The sequence below is a fragment of the Phyllostomus hastatus genome, unplaced genomic scaffold, assembly GCF_019186645.2.
Source record: "Phyllostomus hastatus isolate PE091 unplaced genomic scaffold, TTU_PhHast_1.1 phas_contig_150, whole genome shotgun sequence".
Lineage (NCBI taxonomy): Eukaryota > Metazoa > Chordata > Mammalia > Chiroptera > Phyllostomidae > Phyllostomus > Phyllostomus hastatus.
The window spans coordinates 1-20,698 of record NW_025333611.1 but is presented as its reverse complement, the minus strand read 5'-3'; the positions used below and the strand labels follow the sequence as shown (position 1 = coordinate 20,698).

General features: G+C 46.8%; 1 pseudogene; it reads right to left on the bottom strand.

The window, feature by feature from the left end:
* Positions 1-20,471, bottom strand: part of LOC123807683 — a 41,107-nt pseudogene extending 20,636 nt beyond the window's left edge.
* Between the last annotated feature and the right edge of the window lie 227 nt (positions 20,472-20,698).

Genomic DNA, 20,698 nt, shown 5'->3' with positions numbered 1-20,698 from the left:
GGAGTTTAGGCGCTGCTGGCGCCTGTCTCCATGGTCACGAGGTGATGCTCACAGGCTAACGCGATGCAAGCAAGGCGGTCCAGGGGCAGGAGGTGAGCTGCGTGGGGGCTATGAGGTGAGGGGGGGTGGGGGGCAGATACAGCCACCCTGTGGGGAACAGGAAAGGGGTCCAGACTGCGGTATACATCTCAGGCCTCAATTTAACTGACCACTTCCTGTGGGGCCACTTTTCTATATTAATCTACATTATATTACATTTATAGACAAGTTTGGTAAATGGGTGTCATTATGTGTTTTTTCTGAAATCCAAGAACAGGATGATATTTTTCATTTTTTAAAATTTCTGTTATTGGTAGCAATTTCCAATTTTCTTCACACAGATCCCATCTACTGTTAAGTTATTTCCAGGTTTTTTAAAAAACCTGTTTTGTTGGTATTGAGTCCAAATAAAATTATATCTGTAACTTAGTATCTCTACATATTTATTTCTGAATGTTATTTTCCTATAACTGCACTAAATTCTGTTTGTGATACTTTTCAGTTGATTCTCATGAGTTATGAAGGTAAACTTGCTCTCATGCAGTAATGATCATTACATGGTTGTAGAAAAATTCTCCTTGATATTCATAAATATATTAATGACTAAATAAAAGAGTAACATCCTTCTTAGCATTTTAAATGAGTTTAGGGGCCTGGAAGCACAGTGTTCTAGAAATCAGAAGTATTTTGTGACAGGAAAGGTGCCTCCGGGCAGGTAATCTGAAGAACACAAAATATAGCAAATGTCCACATTTTCAAAGAGGAAAACCTGAGATGGTGAAATCTGGAATCTAACAGAGTAAGACTATTTGTTCTAAGGGACATTATGAAATCAGTTATTAAACTGATATGTGAGCAATGGAAAGAAGCAGGGATCCTCAGAGGACTACTGTGTGTAATCACAGGGTGATCTGGTCTCCTAAGTGGACAGATCTTCCTTTGCCTCCTGACTATTGCCTAGGACACTTCTCCCCGACATTTGCAAGATGGCTTGTATTTTTTGTTCTTTCAGTTTCAGCTTCAGGCTTTCTGTTCCAAGAAAGGCAGCCTTTGAGATCTAGGATGCAAAAGGACATACTGTTTGTATTCTAATGAAGTCTTCATGATATAGAGCAGGGTTTGTCATTCTCAGTACTATGGAGTTTTTGGTCCAGAGGATTCACTCTGGGGGAGGGGGGTTGTCCCCTGCATTGTAGGTGCTCATTAGCATCCAATACCTCTATTCACTGCTGACACCCTTGCTTCCCTTCCACTGAGGACAGTCTAACATGGCTGAGAACATTGCCTGAAGTCCTCTTGGGGGCAAAAATCACCTTTGGTTGAGAAACAGTTTGAAGCTTTTATCATTTTTGAAACCAGAAAGATCTTGGTCTGGTATGCAGTCTTTTTATTATTTTTCTATGCAAATTATTTTCTACTCTGTGATTTATTTTGGGAAGGTATTTAGAAGTGTATTTTAAAACATCTAAATATAGGGAATTTCTAGTTACCTAATGACTGGTTTCCAGATTAATGGCAAAGAGAACAGTAAGCATAGTTTGTGAGACATTTGTTGAAATCTGCTTTATAGCTAAATATAGTCATTCTTAAAGAAGTTCCAAGTGTGCTTGAGAAGCATTTTTTTAAAAAATGTTTAAATTTCATTTATTTATTTTTAGAGAGGAGAGGGAGAAAGAGAGAGAGAGAGAGAGGTTGCTGGGAGATGTGGCCTGCAACCCAGGCATGTGCCCTGACTGGGAATCGAAGCTGCGATGCTTTGGTTTGCAGCCCGTGCTCAGTCCACTGACCTATGCCGCCAGGGCTGAAAAGGTCACCCGTTTGTAGTGAAAAGTCTTCCCAGTCACCCATTTGTAGTGAATTCTGGCTGAAGTGCAATAGGAGCACTTAAGAAACATATTGTATGTCATTTCAATTCCGTGATGGTTGTTGAAACTGTCTTTATATTGGCTTGGCTAAAAGATAAAAACTTTTGGGAAGATAGAATAATGCAGATGCCCCAAAGTTGGCAGAATAGTGGGACAAGATGGTGAATATGTTGTTCAATGAAATTATTGGTGAAAATGAAAAACGTCTCATTGTGTCTTTACCTAAAAACCGAATGAACCTTTTGGCCAAGCAAATAGTACAGTGTGCATCTCTGCTGCCATCGCGTGGGCCTTTTTGGGAATGACAAGTTAGTAGCTGGTCAGCAGGAAAAGTGGTTCACTGCAGGAGAACATCAATGAATGTTGATTGCAATGTTATTGAGACGTGCATTTAGTAAGTTTTAAGCATCAGGACTTAGTAGTTACCTTCTGTTCCCGATTTCTATATTATCAGCAATGACAGAAAGAAACGTACTGTATACAATTTCAGTCCTTTGGAATTTCTTAAAACTTAGCCTTAGCACAGGATGGTCCCTTTGAAAAATGTCCCAAGTGTGGCTCTCTGCTGCCATCTCGTGTGTAACTTGGGAATAACAGCTTCATGCAGGCCAGTAGGAAAAGTCATTGGCGATAGTGAATTATCTACCGAGGGTTCATGGAATATTATTTACGAAGTGTCTTTCATTACATTTAAATGATAGGACTTTCTAGTTATCTTCTCTTTCTGACTTCTACATTAGCAGCCATGAGGCGACACATGTGTTTTTTATAATTTCAGTCTTAAAGTTGGTTGAAAACTGATGGAAGGTACAATATGGTCATTTCCAAAGTGTTCTAAGTGTGCACACTGCTGCCATCTCGTGGGCATTCTTGCAAATGACACCTTCGTGCAGGTTGGCAGGAAAAGTGATTGATTCCAGTGGAGTATCAACGACTGTTGATTGCAATGTCGTTTAGAAGTGTATTTTCTAACGTTTATTTATTTTTAAGAGATTTTTAAAAGATTTTATTTATTCATTTTTAGAGAGGGAGGGGGGGAGAGAGAGAGAGAGAGAGAGAGAGAGAGAGAGAGGAACATCAATGTGCAATTGCTGGGGGCTGTGGCCTGCAACCCAGGCATATGCCCGGACTGGGAATCGAACCTGCGATGCTTTGGTTCGCAGCCTGCGCTCAATCCACTGAGCTACGCCAGACAAGGCGTATTTCCTAACCTTTAAATGTAAGGATATATTAGTGACCCTTTGTTACATTACATTACATTACATTACATTACATTACATTAACAACAATGAGAGTAACAGTTATAGTCTATATAATTTTTGTTCTTTGTAATTTGTTTGATCTTGCTTTATGGCTCATTATGGTCACTTAGCAAAATGTCCTAAGTGTGGCTCTCTGCTCATCTCAAGTGCATCTTGGGAAGAACACCTTAGTGCAGGCCAGCAGGAAAGGTTGTGAGCTGTGGTGAATGATCTATGACTGTTGAATGGAATGGTAGTTAGTCATGGATGTTATTACTTTCATATAAACGGACTTTGCAGTTCATTTTCCCTTCTCTCCCCCACATACAACAGCGGAGTCTTTATGTCAGGTAACAAGGTGCTTCTTGTTGGCCAGACCTGTGTTCATGTTTCAGCCGTGTCCATGTCTTTGCGGTCCAATGTCCTGTGTGTGTTGACATCCTGTCAGCATCGATGTCCCTCCCATGGCCACGTCCTTGCCACACTAATGTCCCAGCCTCGCTGAAATCGTGACTGTGTCCAGGTCCCCTCTGCCTGATGTCCTGGCCGTGCTGCTGTCCTGCCTGTGTTTGTGTCCCTTTCACATCGCTGTCCTGTCTGTGTTGATGTAGAGGTCGTGCTGCTCTGTGGCCTGCATTTCAATGTCCCACATCTGCACTGATGTCCCCGCTGTGCCGCTGCCCCACCTGCATGGATTTCCTGGCTGTGCCACTTTCCTATCTTTGTCGATGTCCCAGTCCCTTGGTGTCCCTGTCGTACTTTCTGAGTCAATGCCTTGACCAAGTCAATATGTGAGCTGCGCTGCTGTCCTTTCTGTGTAGATGTCTTGGCCTTGTCAATGTCCTGTGTGTGTCGGTGTCCTGGCTGTTACTTTGTCCTCCTGCATCAGTTCACCTGCTGGTTGATGTCCTAACTGCACTGATGTTTGAAACGTGACCGTATCCCGGCCACCTGATGTACCAGCAGCACTGAGGTCCTGACTGTGTCATTGTCCCACCTGTGTGGCCATGGGTTGCCTCCTGGTTGTGGCTTCACGGTCACCTGACTTGCACTCGTGGGCTCCACTGTACTCCGCCAGCTGCAGGCAGAAGAGGATGGTCCACAGTGAACTGGGCAGGGACACTCAGTCCTTTGACTCCCCTGTGGGCAATGAGCTGGTCGCTCCCTCAGGCTGTGTCTGCTGCTGTTGCCACAAGATTTAACAATTTTAAGCAAAGTAACCTATTCTCAACTGAATGATTACATGGATGAAATTCGGAAGAGTTTATTAATTTAGCTTGTGTCCTATAGTTTGTGGGATTGTCTAACAAAAAGGAACATTCCACGAATGCTGCACTTTTCAGCAAATTACCTGTCAATCACCCACTTTACTGCCATAAGACCCTGTTTCCCCATACTCCCCAAGGTCCTATACACCTGATATCACCTCATTGTCTGGTAGTCATTTGTACTCATGCATGGATTAAATGTTGAATGTCTTGTATTGATCTGATTATGTTATTTTAATTATTATCCCACAGGTATTAGAGCCAACAGGGTTGGTGGAAAACAATCCCTTTTTAATTCCCCACAGGTGTTTTTAAAAAATATATTTTATTGATTATGCTATTACAGTTGTCCCATTTCTCCCCCTTCACTCCCCTCCACCCTGCACACCCCCTCCCACCCACATTTCCCCCCTTTAGTTCATGTCCATGTGTCATAAGTTCTTTAGCCTCTACATTTCCCATATTATTCTTGCCCTCCCCCTGTCTATTTTCTACCTCCACCACCTATGGTACTTATTCTCTGTACCTTTTCCCCCTCTCCCCTCCTCCCACTCCCCTGTTGCTAACCCTCCATGTGATCTTCATTTCTTTGGTTCTGTTCCTGTTCTAGATGTTTGCTTAGTTGTAGTTTTTGTTTTAGGCGTGGTTGTTAATGGTTGTGAGTTTGCTATCATTTTACTGTTCATATTTTTTATCTTCTTTTTCTTAGATAAGTCCCTTTAACATTTCATATAATAGGGGCTTGGTGATGATGAACCCCTTTAACTTGACCTTATCTGAGAAGCACTTTATCTGCCCTTCCATTCTAAATGAAAGCTTTGCTGGATAGAGCAATCTTGGATGTAGGTCCTTGCCTTTCATGACCTGGAATACTTCTTTCTAGCCCCTTCTTGCCTGAAAGGTCTCTTTTGAGAAATCAGCTGACAGTCTGCTGGGAACTCCTTCGGAGGTGACTGTCGCCTTATCTCTTGCTGCTTCTAGGGTTCTCTCCTTCATTTTAATCTCGGGTAATGTAATGATGATGTGCCCTGGTGTGATCCTCCTTGGGTCCAACTTCTTTGGGACTCTCTGAGCTTCCTGGACTTTGTTGCTCTTCTTTTTCTCCTTTTGGTACCCCTATAATTCAGATGTTGGAACGTTTCAAGATGTCCTGGAGGTTCCTAAGCCTCTCCTCATATTTTTGAATTCTTGTTCCTTCATTCTTTTCTGTTTGGTTGTTTCTTTCTTCCTTCTGGTCCACTCCATTGATTTGAGACTCAGTTTCCTTCTCATCACTATTGGTTCCCTGTGCATTTTCCTTCATTTCACTTAGCATAGCCTTCATTTTTTCATCTAATTTGTGACCAAAATGAACCAATTCTGTGAGCATCCTGATCACCAGTGCTTTGAACTGTGCATCTGATAGGTTGGCTGTCTCTTGGTTGCTTAGATGTATTGGCTCTGGAGCTTTGATCTGTTCTTCCATTTGAGCCACTTTTTTGTTTGTTTGTTTGTTTGTTTTTGGTCTTGTTGCACCTGTTATGTATGAGGGGTGGTGCCTTAGGTGTTCATCTAGGCGGGGAAACCCAATTGCTGGGTTGTGATGCTATATGTGGGGGCGAGGTCCAAGAGGGAACAATTGCATTTGCTCCGCTCTCTGTCAGACTTCAGTCCCTTCTGCCACTTCCCACAAGCAAACTGGGCCCTTCTGGTGCTGGTTCCCAGGTGGGTGGGCTTGTGTACGTTCTAGGACCCTGTGGGTCTCTGCAACAAACTCTCCTGTGAGGCTGGCAGTCTCTCCCGGCACCTCAACCCCAACAAGTGTTTCCAATCGGTGCTTTCAGGCTTTATTTCCAGGCACTGGGGCCCTGGGTTGCGTGGTCTGTCTCGCTCCCTGTTTTCATCTGGCCTATCTGTGCGGGGATGTGTGTCCAAGGTCAGCCAGTGGCCTTGCGAGCCTCACTGGGTCTGCCCGTGGCCACCCCGCGCCGGGGTCTGCTAGCCTGTGCCTGTGCACCCAGGACCTCCAAGCACCGCTTTCTCCTGCCGCAACCCCCTCTCCACAGGCCGTGGACTCTGCCCCTCTTACCGGTCAGGATGAATGGTTGTCAGACTTCTGTACAGTTCAATTTTCTGTGAGATCAGATTTTTTTTTGTTTCTAAATTTTTTGTTGTCCTTAATTTTGGTTGTGTGAGGAGGCACAGTGTGTCTACCTATGCCTCCATCTTGGCCAGAATAATTCCCCACAGTTTTGAAAAGCCGGCAGTGTGGAATGAATGGTGAGACAGCGCTAACTCCTGAAGCTGTTGCAGCTGAGAGATCATGGACATCTGCCATGCAAGGTCAGCATCCTTTTTGTTCACTCAGTGTTTTGGCCTATTGTTGCTGGGTTTGGTAAAATTTTGAAGTTTGCATTTGGAGAGACAAAGGTTTTATCATACTGAATCACAGGTGGTTTACAGTGTGAAGATCTGGTTCAGCTGCTGCCTCTGGCCTCTGGCAACGGGGGCCCAGCATCTGGCCCCAACTCCAAATTCTGGCCGTGGCATCCTGGTTACAGATCTGCGTCCTGTGTCCAGAGCCTGCGCCTCAGAGTCAAAATGTATTCGGTTGTGTGTCTGCAGTCTTGCACCTCTTAGGATGTGGCATTGTGTCCTGGGTTTGCCTGCAAGGTCCACGTGCAGATGAAGATTTAGGTTGTGGTGTATGGAATCTGGCATTATAAGGGTCCAATGTCACTCCCCGGCATCTGGTGTTTGGCCCTTGGACCACATGGTCTGGGTCGGGTGGGCACAGGGCTTTGCTCCCGGAGTCCTGGTTTTGGTTTGGGTCCACTGCAGGGTCCAGGTTTTGGAGTCAAAGGTATGTGTCCAAGGTCCTGAGTTTGGCTCTGGTGTCTGCCCACAGGTGATCATTGTGTCAAATTCAATGCCAATGTGAGTCCCCAAGTGTATGGAGTTTAGGCAGATTAGTAAAAAAGCGAGGAAAATTCCTTGGCAAATGGAATGGGAAAAGTGAGTTTGAGAGCTAAATAAGGCCAGCGATGTACAGCCCGGTCATAAGTCTGAGGATCCAACTTCCCTGACCAAGGGCATTGGAGAGCAAACGGTTTACAAGTTTCAGTCCACGCAGGGGAAGACCCACCTCAGTCCCAGCCCTTCTCTGGTGACTCTTCTGAAGGAGAAGTTCACCAGAGAAGGACCCTGACCACTCTGTGTGCTCGCTGTGTTGCATCAGCACATCAAAGGGCGCCCCTGGAAAGCTGAGTATTCTGTGGAGCTGACTCTTCTGAGACCTCCTCGAAAGTCCTCAACGTTAGAAAACAGGTAAAACCCTAAAGACAGAGCACCCAGCATGCACTGTTTGTTGAGCACACATGTGCCTTCCCTGCTCTTCTTTGCTGCGTGTCTTCACTGTGTTTGCTCCTTATCTCCTTATCCCTGTGGGACTTGCAGCCAGGGAGCAGTGGGCAGCGGCAGCTCGTCCCGGGTCACCCCGATTCTGTCTCCAAGGACCTTCTTTGCATCTGACTTTTCTGTTTCCCCAGAGGCAGTGCCACCTACGCTCACTCTTGTTGCTCTGACTGTGCCTCTTCTCTCTGAAGCCCTTTCTTTGTTTCACTGTCCTTACATTTAATATACAAACTCAAAATTCCCTAGGTTTGTGTTATGAAATTTTTACTGCACAAAGTCAAGTATCTACATGTATGACACCTTGCCAGGGCAAACCTGCCTTGAGTAAAAGTCCACTAACTTCTCGGTGACAGAATAACCAAATTTTGTGTATTCATTTACTTGTGGATGGACATTTGAATAATTTCTACCTTTTGGTTGTTGTTAACAGTGCTGTTAAGAATAATCATGTATAAGTTTGTTATAACATCTGTCTTCAAATTCTCAGGTATGTGTTTCGAAGTGGAGTTATTGAACACAGTAGGGTAATTCTTTTGAGGAAATGCCAAATCATTTTATAAAAGGTTTGCAATAGCTTTTTTTTATAACTCTTTATTTTATTTTTTCTTTTTTAAAAACCATTATATATATATTTTTAAATATTTTATTTATTCATTTTTAGAAAGGGAAGGGAGGGAGAAGGAGAGAGAGAGAGAAACACCAATGTGCGGTTGCTGGGGGCTGTGGTCTACAACCCAGGCATGTGCCCTGACTGGGAATTGAACCTGCGATGCTTTGGTTCACAGCCCACGCTCAATCCACTGAACTACGCCAGCCAGGGGCTTGGTTTGCAATAGTTTACATTTACAAAAGAAATGGTCAGTCATTCTAATTTTTGTTTGTGATCATAAACATTTCTCAGTTTTGCTTTCTCATTATAGCCTTTGTAGTGTCTGGGAAGGGGCATTGTGCTGTGATGTAGCCATGGGACATCTTCTCTGGTATTTTTTTTTACCACTTCTATGAATGTCTTCTCGTTAGAAGGGACTATTCAAGTTTTTTAAAATACAGATGCCTGCCTGGGTGGTGTGGTTCAGTGGATTGTGCACCGGCCTGTAAACCCAAGGGATCTCCGGTTGGATTCCCAGTCAAGGGTATATGCCTGGGTTGCAGGGCAGGTTCCTAGGAGGGGACGCGTGAGAGGCAACCACCCACTGATGTTTCTCTCCCTCTCTTTCTCCCTCCCTCCCCCTCTCTAAAAGTAAAGAAATAAAATGTTTAAAATAATATAGGTGTCTCTTCATTGATGAGTCATAAAGTTCTTTGTTGTGGAAGAAAGAGTCTTACTGAAAGTATAATGTGCAAGCACTTTCTTCAATTCCGTGCGTGGTCTTCTTACTCTGAGAATAGCTTCTCCTGCTACCCAGAATATTTTAATCAAGAGGACATCATGTTTATTTGTTTACTTTCATCAGTTTTGCTTTGGAAGGGTGTGCCTTGATATGCCAGCAGCAGCCTCATGCATTTCAGTCTTATGTGTGTCATCACTGCGTTATTTAATTTGCTTGATTTAATAGAACTTGTTTCACAGAAACCTGCTTTATCGTTTTAGACATGAGATGATGACCTTTCAAGGGCTTACACATTTAAATAGGAGGACACAGTGTTCTCTGCGGTTTGATGTCCAGAGTCAGGGACAGGCTTCGGGCACTCAGTCTGGTGTCTGGTGCGTGGCATGGTTCAGGGGTTAGGATTACGGGGTTGGGGTTGTGGTGGATGCCATGACTTGTCTTTGAACCTCATTCGAACCCATCATGTTAGACTGTATTGTGACAGGTGTCCTATGGGTGTGTGATTAAAAAATCTCACCACAAGTGGTGAGTGTATGGTTGGCCATTTCCGCAGTGAGTATGCATGAACATAAGCAACATTTTCGGTCCTTTTGGCTTAGTCACTTCAAAGAAGGTACAGGGGCAACTGTACGGCAAGAAAAGGTCTGTGGTGTGTATGGAGACGATGCTGTGACTGATGAAGTGTGTCAGAAGTGGACTGCGAAGTTTCATGCTGGAGAGTCCTCCTCCCACAGGCAGGCAGACCAGGTGCAGTGGAGAGCCCTCAACAGCAGACGTTCACTGAGGACAGAGCACGTCATGGCAGGCGGGAGATGGGCAACACGTTCAAAGTGTCCTAATCAGGCTTTGAAAACCATTTGCACCAGCTTGGTTATGTTAATTGCTTTGCCATTTGGGCTCCACAGGAGTTAAGTGGGATGGTGGGGACCCTTCATGAGTGAATTTCCACAAGTGGTTCTCCACTGAAACATAAGGACAATGTTTCATTTCCATGAAGATTGTGTGTGGCGGGGGTCGGGGGGGATGAGTCTTTGCTGTTTGAGAACAACCTGGAATGTGAGAGATTGTGGGCAAACCAAGGAACCACCACTCGCCCCTCCCAAGGGCGGTCGTCATCCAAAGGAAGTGATGATGCCCTTGTGGTGAATTCTGGAGGGTGTCCTCCAGTAGGAGCTCCTTTCAGAAAGCCAGCAGGTTACTGGTGACAGGTACTGCTCCCCATCAGACCAACTGAAAGCTCCGCCTCAGGGGAAGAGTCCGGGGAATTTGTCAGCAGAAGATACGGAAGGTTAGGATGAGGTGAGAGAGCACATTTCTCTTTGGTGACCAAGAAAAACGCTTCCAGCCTGGCTGCGCAGTCCTGATTGCTCCACAGTACTCAGGAGACCTTGCTCCTCCCCACAGCCATTTAGTTCATTTCTCTGAATGTTTCTTTGTGAAGAGAAATTTCCATTCCCTGGAAGAGTGCAGAAGACACCTGGAAGAGTTCTCTGCTCCAAAAGAGAACAGTGTTGTGGGACGATGGAATGGTGAAGTGGCATGAAGGGGGCAGAGGGCAGAGGAAGAAAACGGTGACGGCATTGTGCAGTTATGTTGTGGGGGGGGGGGCGGGCGGGGACAATGAAAAGTGTGTCTGTCGTTGCATCTCAGGGTAAAAAGCAAGGGAACTTTTCAGCCGGGCCAGCAGTAGGATATGCATTGCATCAGTCGGTGTCTGCTGCCATCTTGTGGCCATTTTGGGGAATGTCACCTTATTGCAGGTCCGCAGGAAAAGTGGGTGGGTATACTGTATCATCTAGGAATGTGGAATCCAACATTATTTCGATGTGCATTTCATCACTTTTAAAAAATAAGGACTTTTTGGTAACCTTTTGTTACTGATTTCTAGATTAACCGAAATTAGTGCCAACAATCAGCTTTACATAATTTCAATGTTTTGAAGTTTGTTGAAACTTGCTTTACAGTACACTATGATCACTGAAAAAGTGTTCCCAATGCGCCTCTCTTCTGCCATCTGGTGTTCACGTTGGGAAAACACTTTGGTGCAGACCAGAAGGAAACGTTGGGTGTAGTGGATCATCCCTAAATGCTGAATCCAATTTTGCTGCTGCATGTTAAGTTTATTTTTTAAAGATTTTATTTATTATTGTTAGAGAGGGGGTAGGGGAGGGAGAAAGAAAGGGAGAGAAACATCGATGTGTTGATGTGTGTAAGAGATACATCGGTCGGTTGTCTCTCACACACTCCAAACTGAGGATCTGGCCCCCAGCCCAGCCATGAGCCCTGACTGGGAATCCAACCATGACTGTTCGGTTCTCACGCTGGTGCTCAGTCTGCTGATCCACACCAGCCAGGGCTCATGTGAAGTTTTTATATCTCTACAGGGTTTTTTTGGGGGGGGTAAACAAAGCTACAGGTTTGATCCCTGGTCAAGCCACGTGCAAGACAAGCAATGGCTCTGACTGGTGTGGCTCAGTGGGCTGGGCATCCGCCTGCAAACCAAAAGGTCACCAGCTCCATTCCCAGTCAGAGCACATGCCTGGGTTTGAGGCAGGAGATAGTCAGGAGGAAACTCCGGAGGTGCTCCAGGGACAAGATAAAGGACATTGGTACAGGACAGAGACTGTGTTCTGAGACCAGTTGTTCCTGCTTTCTGGGAAAGTGCTGAATCATGGCGAATCATAACTGCATCTGTGCAGAAGACTCTACATGACCCCTGCCTCATTATAATAGCATTATAATAAACCAGCATTGTGGGACCCCCTTCCCTCATAGTCAATTAAGGAAGATCATGGGAGACCACATGTACAGTAGGTTTGCACTAATATAACGACATGGGCAATAAAACCCTGCCAAAACTAGCCAAGAAATATCACCCTGTGAGTATAGAATCCCTGCAGCTCCTGAGATCAGATGTCAGGCTGATATTGACAAAGAAAAAAAATACCAATACACCCAAGTGAGATGCTTGGCAGAGAGAACCCACAGTCAGGGGTGTTGGCAGGGGTAGGGCTGGGAGCCAGGGATCAGGGGCTGGGTGGCTCCTCACAGGCTCCTGGCTGACAGTCAGCTTCATCCCATCCCAAGACCCAGAGTCCAGTCAGACAAGGAGCACTGATCCTCCAGCAGGGGCCGAACACCTCACAGCCCTGATCCCAGGTGGTCCGCTGGCAGAAGGAGGAGGCTGCAGTGTCTATAAGAGGCTGTGCCAAGACTGCACACCCTCAGGCCCCGAGTCTGGCTATCAGCCCTGCAGGGCTGGGAGTGGAGCCAGAAGTCAGGCCTGGAGTGTCCTCTGCTGCCAGTCCCCCCTACCACCACCACTACCTTCCTGTCAGAGCCCCTCTGACTGTGTTTCCGAGGGGAGCAAATTTCTCTGTCCTGAGCCAGGCCTGTGCAGTCTTCAGGAGAGTCCAGGTGGAATGCCCAACAGCCCCAGGTGAGACCCCGACATCTGTTCATCATCTTGGGGGCAGAGCTGGGTTTACTGCTCGGGACCATTTAGACGAGAGAGTTGTGTCCAGACGTGCTTTCACATCTCCGTCACTGGAACAAGGGCACAAACTCATGCCATTCTCTGTCTGTGTCCTGGCATCTCTGTCTTGGGATCAAAGGATATAAACTACAGCTTCATCCAGAGTGGGGAGGGCTTCCCAACTGTAACAAGCCCAGCAGTAGTGGCCTCCCAGTTCAAAAGAAACTGACTTCCGCTCTCCTACCTTCCAGTCTCTGGGATGAGATGAATGTGATGCTGGAAGTGCAGGGGCCCCTTGCTACCAGGAGGACAAAACTCAGGCCCAGGAAGACAGAGCAGAAAGACAGGTGAAGCTGTGTGCCTGGTGCTGCTGCTGGGCTGCCTGGCAGCCGGGCCTCTGGGCCTGGACTGTGTGCCAGAGCCACAGTGCAGTTGTGCTCTTGATCCATCTTGCTAACATTTCCGGGCACGTGGCTGAAGGTGCTTCTGCCTCATAGACTTGAGACCATTCAGGTAAAACATGCTGCACATGCTGCTCAGTAACCTAGAACTGATGTTTCGTCTTGGTCAGCCAAGACCCTGAGCAGAGACCTGAGATCTGGTCTGGCTGCTGTCTGGAGAAGCACCGACCACAGGGAGGCTCACGAGTCACAGTGGCTGGACTGTCACAGGAAGGATGCCTGTGCCTATCCTTGATGCCACTGTGATGGGAATTTGTGGTTTGAGTCAGAGTCTCTCTCCTGACCTCAGAGCAGCCACATTCGGAGTTTGTCATGGACACTGCCTGCTTTACTTGTTTCCCCATTTGAGTCACTGCCCAGGCCAGAGATGGCTGCCCCTACCCTGGGACAGAGAGTCAGTTGGTGTGTCCCAGTGAAGTCCAGAGGGTTCTAATGAGCCACCTGACTGAGGACCACAGGCCCAGGCAACACTGCGGCCCAACATAGTGACACACAAGCCACCAGTGAACACAGTTCACGGCATGTGTACTGGCCTCTGCTGGACATGGTCAGGCTGGAGGCGGGAGGGTGGCTGTTGCTGTCAGTGAGTGTGAGTCCAACTGTCACTGCAGAACATAACTCGTCACCTTGAACCATCGGGCTGTACATGGGCATGCTCTATAGACAGACATGCAGTGCTCTGCTCTGGGGATCAGAGGCAGGTTTGGCTCATCCACCCAGTGCCACCCAGAGAGCAGATGAGGAAGCCCTGAGGCACCCACCTAGAAGGACCATCCTCCCCATTAGACAACCAGCTTCTGGGCAAGGGCAAGAGGCTAGGAATCCATCAGATGTCAGGCTGCAGTCACTTCTTGGAGCCTGCACTTCAACACAAGGATGGTGATTGCCAGCGACTGCCAGGTGGGCAAGGGGTATGTGTGTGTAAACACCCAGCTCCCTGCACAAGGTGGTCTAAGATTCTGTGAACTATGCAAGCAAGGCTCAAATAAAAGTCTCTCTTTCTCACTTAGCTTTGAGAGCCACACAACATTTTCATAACACAGATCAGCTTGGTTGTGTGAAGGAGGGAGTATACAAGGGCATGTGCATTTGGGGGGTACCTTGGAGGCTGACAGCTATACTAGGAATGTGGTTTGCTGCTGAAGGGGAGAGAGAGGGAACAGACCTCTCTACTCATCTTGAATCACTAAGCCTTCTGGGAGAACTCCAGGGTCTGTCCTGGTGTTGCGGGTGGTGAGCATCATGTGGCAGTCTGTGGGTTCCCCTTACCACTATATTCAATGCCAGCCCCTCTGCCGCCAATACACCAGGACTCCGCCCCTCCCCCATGGCCCATGCTTGAAAGCCACAGAATATTGAGTTTATGGTGTTCTCTCTGGACTGTGGTGGTGGGGGAGAAACAGGGAAGGGAAACAAAACCCAAGAAATACACCTTCCTTTAAAAAAGCATAAAAGAACATAATAGTGGGTATTTATTATTGAAATCCACATAGTTTATGTAGACACTCTTCTTCACAAGCCTGGCACTGGGAGGACAGAAAGGTCATTGTTCCTGGTCATGGGGGTGGGTGTCCCCCTTTGGTGAACCTACTCCAGCAGGAATAGGGTGGGTCATACTTAGGTCGTGTCCCTCATGCAGGAGAGGGTATGATGGGGTCCTCACTAATTGCCATCTCTGTGTATTGAATTCAGCTCTGGTTCTAAGAAAAGTGTGATCTCTGGGAGCTGTTAGCACCCTTCCTTATGCTTATGCAGATGCAGATGTTTACCCCGTTCTCACCTTCAGTCTTGCTGGACTCCCACCATTAGGCCCACTGGAATTTTGTCCTCCTGGGCCATTGTGGACATTATCTGTGAATGGGTGGCCAGGAATGACCAACAGTGTGCATGTCCATTATCTCATCAGTCTTGACCTCACAAAGAAAAGTGTAAAGATACAGTAAGTACTAATTTCAAGATGGTGTCAGTGGTGTATTCAGCCCTTGGGACCCAGGTACAAGGAGAGTGCATTACAGAAGCTCCTGTGTTGCAGGCTTCATGAATGCCATTTGCAGACTGGGTGCACCTGTCACAGGAGAAACTCGGTTCTTCTTGCCAATGCACTAAAGGATTACAGATCAGCAAGTGTATTAGTGTGAAAACAGGGTTTGTTAGTGATATGTTCTCATGGAAGAGGATAGGTCTTGCTGAGATGGGAGTGAAAGGCAAGAAGTTGGATGGCAAGAGCACCAGGTCCTTTGTCCTGAGAACTTATATAGTTGGTGCGATGGGGGCAAAGAACTTACATATTGATTGACAGGTAAAAGTGGTACCAGCTTCCACGGGGGATGAGACTACTCAAACATAGGTATGTGTGGGCGTCGGTAGCCCAAATCCTTATCTGGCTTCAGACCCCATTTGGTCATCTTGTCAAATACATACGAGACAGGAGACAGTTAAAGTTAGAACGGTTACCCAAAGTTATCTATGGGCTCTTTCTGTAAACATTAGGGACGCTTCATAAAACAGACAGTTGACAGAGGCAAACGGTTAGCCTATTTTTGTTTTACGGGTCCTTCCTTGAGTGCTGTGGACCCCCTCCCATCTTCTAGGCCTTGGGATGAATAGTCTGAAAGCCTTTCTTTCCCAGAGGGTGGAAATGATACCTAGAACTTCCATGTGTTAGCATGGAGTTTCTTGTGATGCTGCACCATCTAGCAATAGAATTGGACCAGGCTCAGGACTGCTGAGTTAGTGGGTAAGACCTGTCTTCCTTGTCCTCCCTGCCTTGGCTTACCATCTATCCTCACACACCAGTGCATGCTGTGCACGAGGAAATGCTGACTCTGAAGGGGCAGCAAGGAGAGTGAGAAAGACCAGGTGCTCAGATTGAGCCAAGCTCACTCCCGTGCACTAGCATACATCCCCCCCCGTCCTGTTCACCTCTGAGGCTTCGGAGGTTGTAGGAAACTAGAAGAGCCGAAAGAAGCCAAGGGAGGAGGGTAGGGAGCCTATTAAGAGAAAAGGCCCCACTTCCCAGGAGTCTGGGGAATTCCCTTCTCTGGTGAGTCTGTCTCAAATCCCTCTCTCTGGGCAGTAACCAAAGTAGACTGGCTCCAGACTCACCCATTTGTAGGGGTTGAATTTCTGTGGCTGAGAGAGGGATGTGGGCTTCATTTTTGTATGGAGACAAAACTCCAGAAAAGGCCATCGAAAAACCATGAAAGAGATTGGTGCTGATATCCCCATATTACTCATGGAACTATTTGTCCATCTCATCTCTTGTCATGAAACTGGAGGGTTTGTTTAACCAGTGACTTCTGTACTAATTACCATCTTGGGGAGAGTAAGGTTCCATAGACGTCTGAGGGCTATTGACATGTGATTTAATGGTAATGATTCATTCACTTCACCTGCAAATATAGGGCTTCACCCCAGAGTGTGTCCTCTGGTGGGAGATGAGATTTGACTTCCATGCAAAGCCTCGCCCACACTCCCTGCAAACATAGGGCTTCTCTCCTGAGTGTGTCCTCTGGTGGGAGATGAGATTTGACTTCCATGCAAAGCCTCGCCCACACTCCCTGCAAACATAGGGCTTCTCTCCTGAGTGTGTCCTCTGGTGGGAGATGAGATTTGACTTCCATGCAAAGCCTCGCCCACACTCCCTGCAAACATAGGGCTTCTCTCCTGAGTGTGTCCTCTGGTGTCTGATGAGAACTGACTTGTCTGTAAAGCCTCGCCCACACTCCCTGCAAACATAGGGCTTCTCCCCAGAGTGTGTCCTCTGGTGTGTGATGAGATTTGACTTCCAGGTAAAGCCTCGCCCACACTCCCTGCAAACATAGGGCTTCTCCCCTGAATGTGTCCTCTGGTGTCTGATGAGACCTGACTTATGTGCAAAGCCTCGCCCACACTCCCTGCAAACATAGGGCTTCTCCCCAGAGTGTGTCCGCTGATGTGTGATGAGATGTGACTTCTGTGTAAAGCCTCGCCCACACTCCCTGCAAACATAGGGCTTCTCCCCAGAGTGTGTCCTCTGGTGGGAGATGAGATTTGACTTCCATGCAAAGCCTCGCCCACACTCCCTGCAAACATAGGGCTTCTCTCCTGAGTGTGTCCTCTGGTGTTTGACGAGATCTGACTTGTCTGTAAAGCCTCGCCCACACTCCCTGCAAACATAGGGCTTCTCCCCAGAGTGTGTCCTCTGGTGTCTGATGAGAACTGTCTTGTCTGTAAAGCCTCGCCCACACTCCCTGCAAACATAGGGCTTCTCCCCTGAATGTGTCCTCTGGTGTCTGTTGAGACCTGACTTATGTGCAAAGCCTCGCCCACACTCCCTGCAAACATAGGGCTTCTCCCCAGAGTGTGTCCGCTGATGTGTGATGAGATGTGACTTCTGTGCAAAGCCTCGCCCACACTCCCTGCAAACATAGGGCTTCTCTCTTGAGTGTGTCCTCTGGTGTTTGACGAGATCTGACTTGTCTGTAAAGCCTCGCCCACACTCCCTGCAAACATAGGGCTTCTCCCCAGAGTGTGTCCTCTGATGTGTGATGAGATTTGACTTGTCTGTAAAGCCTTGCCCACACTCCCTGCAAATATAGGGCTTCTCTCCTGAGTGTGTCTTCTGGTGTGCGATGAGATGTGATCCATCATTGAAGCCTTGCCAGCACGCACCGTGCTGGACTCTTAAAATTTTTGACATTCCAGCTTTCACAAATAATTTCCCTGTGTCCTCTGGACTCTCTTTCTGGCCTATGCGGGGCTCTTCCTCCATCATCCTCTCATGCTCACTAGAACTTGTCATTTGTTCTTTGGAAGGTTGGAAAAAGGGTCTTGAGAATGTCCTGTGACTGATCCTTTTAAGCAAAGGTTTGGACCTTTCTTTGACTTCCTGACCTTCAGCTTTATCATTCCAGCTGTGTGTACTAGTATGTTGTTGCTGCTGATTCTGATCCTCTGGACAGGGGTCCTCTGCTTGGAGGTGTTTTCTTGCAGATGTTCCAGGGAGAATCTGAGAGGGATGATTGAGTTTCACGTGCTGGCTGAGGAATTTCTGACTGGAGAAGGCCAGAGAGCAGGAGGGACATGGGTGCACCTCTGGCTTTGGTTCTGCTGAAAGAGAAAGTTTTGGTCAGGGCAGATGTTGATGAGAATGCCTGGGCCATATGACTTGTCTCCTGGTAAGACCTGCCCCATGAATCCTTCTTATTGTGGTGACAATGCAAGCTCCGTCTCCCACAAAGTGTGCACTCCCAGTCTTTCTTTCTTTTTATTTTTATGCAGTGCACCTTCTTCAGAATTCCAGAAAGCCTACATGAAGGGTCTTTGCTAACATTGCTCAGACTGGGAACTTTCGAGTAGCAGGAGAGGCAATTTCACTCCCTGAACTGCAGTGACCTTTCCCCTCTACGTCATATTAAATAAAACTAGGAATTGGATCTCTTTCAGTTTTTCAAAACTATAAAATAGTATCTTTCCTGCTCTTGCTTGTGTGACTCAGTGGATTGAGTGCCTGCTCGTGAAGCAAGGGCTCACTGGTTAGATTCCCAGTCAGGGCATGTGCCTGGGCTGTGGGTCAGGTCCTCAGTAGTAGCAGGGGGCATGTGAGAGGCAACCATGCATTGATGTTTCCCTGTCTTTCTTCCTCTTCCTCTCTAAAAATAAATAAAATCTTAAAAAGGAAGTCATTCCTCAAGCCTCACACCAAATATTTGTGCTTCATTTCATTCAGTGTTAGTCCATTTCAAATATCCTGGTAAGTCCTGTTTAAAAATATTTCTCCAACCACACGTCTTACATGCCTGACTCCTGTTGCTCTCTGGCCAATCCACCATGTGCTCTCACTTGGAGAGGAAATAATCTCTGAGGGGATTCCCCACTGGCATTTATTTTCTAAAAATTAACAAAGCATGATCAGAACAGAGAACACACCACTCTGCAGCTGACGACTGCACACTTGCACTCAGAAAAGTGCCCAGTGTCTCAACTCTGGTCATCAGCACTGCATTCTCGGGCTCTTAAGCATCTGTCTGATCTCTGTTCTTACCCTCTAGGCCGAGATGAGACCTGAATGACCCTCAGCCAATTCAACGCCTCACTGTTTTTCTTCCCTGCAGTAGCTGCTCCCTCTGCCTGCAGGTATTTTTGTAAATGTTCTCTCCTGAGGGAGCCCTTCCTGGACCATGTGCCACACCTTACCTCCCCTCACACTGATCTCTTGGCACTTGTCTTGGATTAGTTTTCTTCAAAGCACTAACCACTGTGTAGTGTTATGCACATGCAAGCACGTGTGCCTGGGTTTCCCTCCTTTATTGGTCAGCTCCTCAAGAACAGTGATTCTCACCCTCATGTTAATCTGTATTTCCAGGTCCCAGGACCGTGTGTGCCTCAGAGTAGGATCCTACCTGACAATTCACTGAAATGGTGAACAAATGTGCCCTGCCTGAATGGTGTGGCTTGGTGCTTTGGGTGTTGTCTGAAAACTGAAAGGTTACAAGTTCCATTCTGTCAGGGCACATGCCAGGGTTGGGGGCATGCCACAGACAACCAATTAATGTTTCCCTTGCACATTGGTTTTTCTTTCTCCCACCTTTCCACTCTCTGTAAAAAATAAATAAAAGCTTGTTTAAAAAGATTTGATTTATGTATTTATTTATTTTCAGAAAAGGGGGGAAGGGAGGGTGGGAGAGGGAGAGAAACATCAATGTGTGGTTGCCTCTCACATGCCCCCCTACTGGGGACCTGGCCCCAAAACCCAGGCATGTGCCCCCAACTAGGAATCAAACTGGTAATCCTTTGGTTCATAGGCTGGTGCTCAATACTCTGAGCAACACCAGCCAGGATAAAATCTTTAAAAAATAATGAATGCCTATAAACAAAAATGTTTTTAGAAGTATGGAGGAAACTTAGAAGAAACAGCTATAAAAGTGTCAGAAAAACTGCCTTAGTGAGAGAACTGGTTAGTACTTGAAAACTTTTTTTTGCGCTTCAGTCTTTTAGTACTATATGCAGTTGTGTATTTTGTTCATGAAATATTTTAAAAATAATATAAAAATTTTGCCTAAGAGTCAAAAAGGCATATGAATGAATTGTGAATTTCTGAAGCATCTGAGTTGAAACTTTACTGACTTTAGAGTGGATTTTACTCTAGTTAAGAGTTGGATCATGGATACTTCTATGGAGAATTCTCTCATTTCTTTCTGTTTTGTAGAACAGTGGTGCCCACCTCTCCCGGACGCGATCTCTCTCTTCCACTTGCTGCCCCACTTGCTGCCCAGCTCCTGGCCATACTCGTCCCCGCACCAGACCAGCAGCTCACAGCCTGGCCTGACGACCCGGCAGGTTCGGTAGAAAATCTGCTTGTGGTATTGAAAGGCCACCAGGTTCTGCTCTTCATCATCCCGGGCACAGTTCACATACCTGGGATTGAGGCAGAGGAAGGGAAAGAAAACCACAGTGATGAGTTCCCACTACCTGTTACATCCATGTCCAGCTCCTCACTGATTCTTAAGGCCCATTAGGCTCTGGTGTTGCCCACTGCCCCTCATGCTCCTGGGGAATCTGTGTTCAGTGTCTGAGCCTCTGTCAGCATGTCATGTGAATTCTTATCTCCAAGTCCTGCTTGCAGTGCAAATGCTGCCTAATAC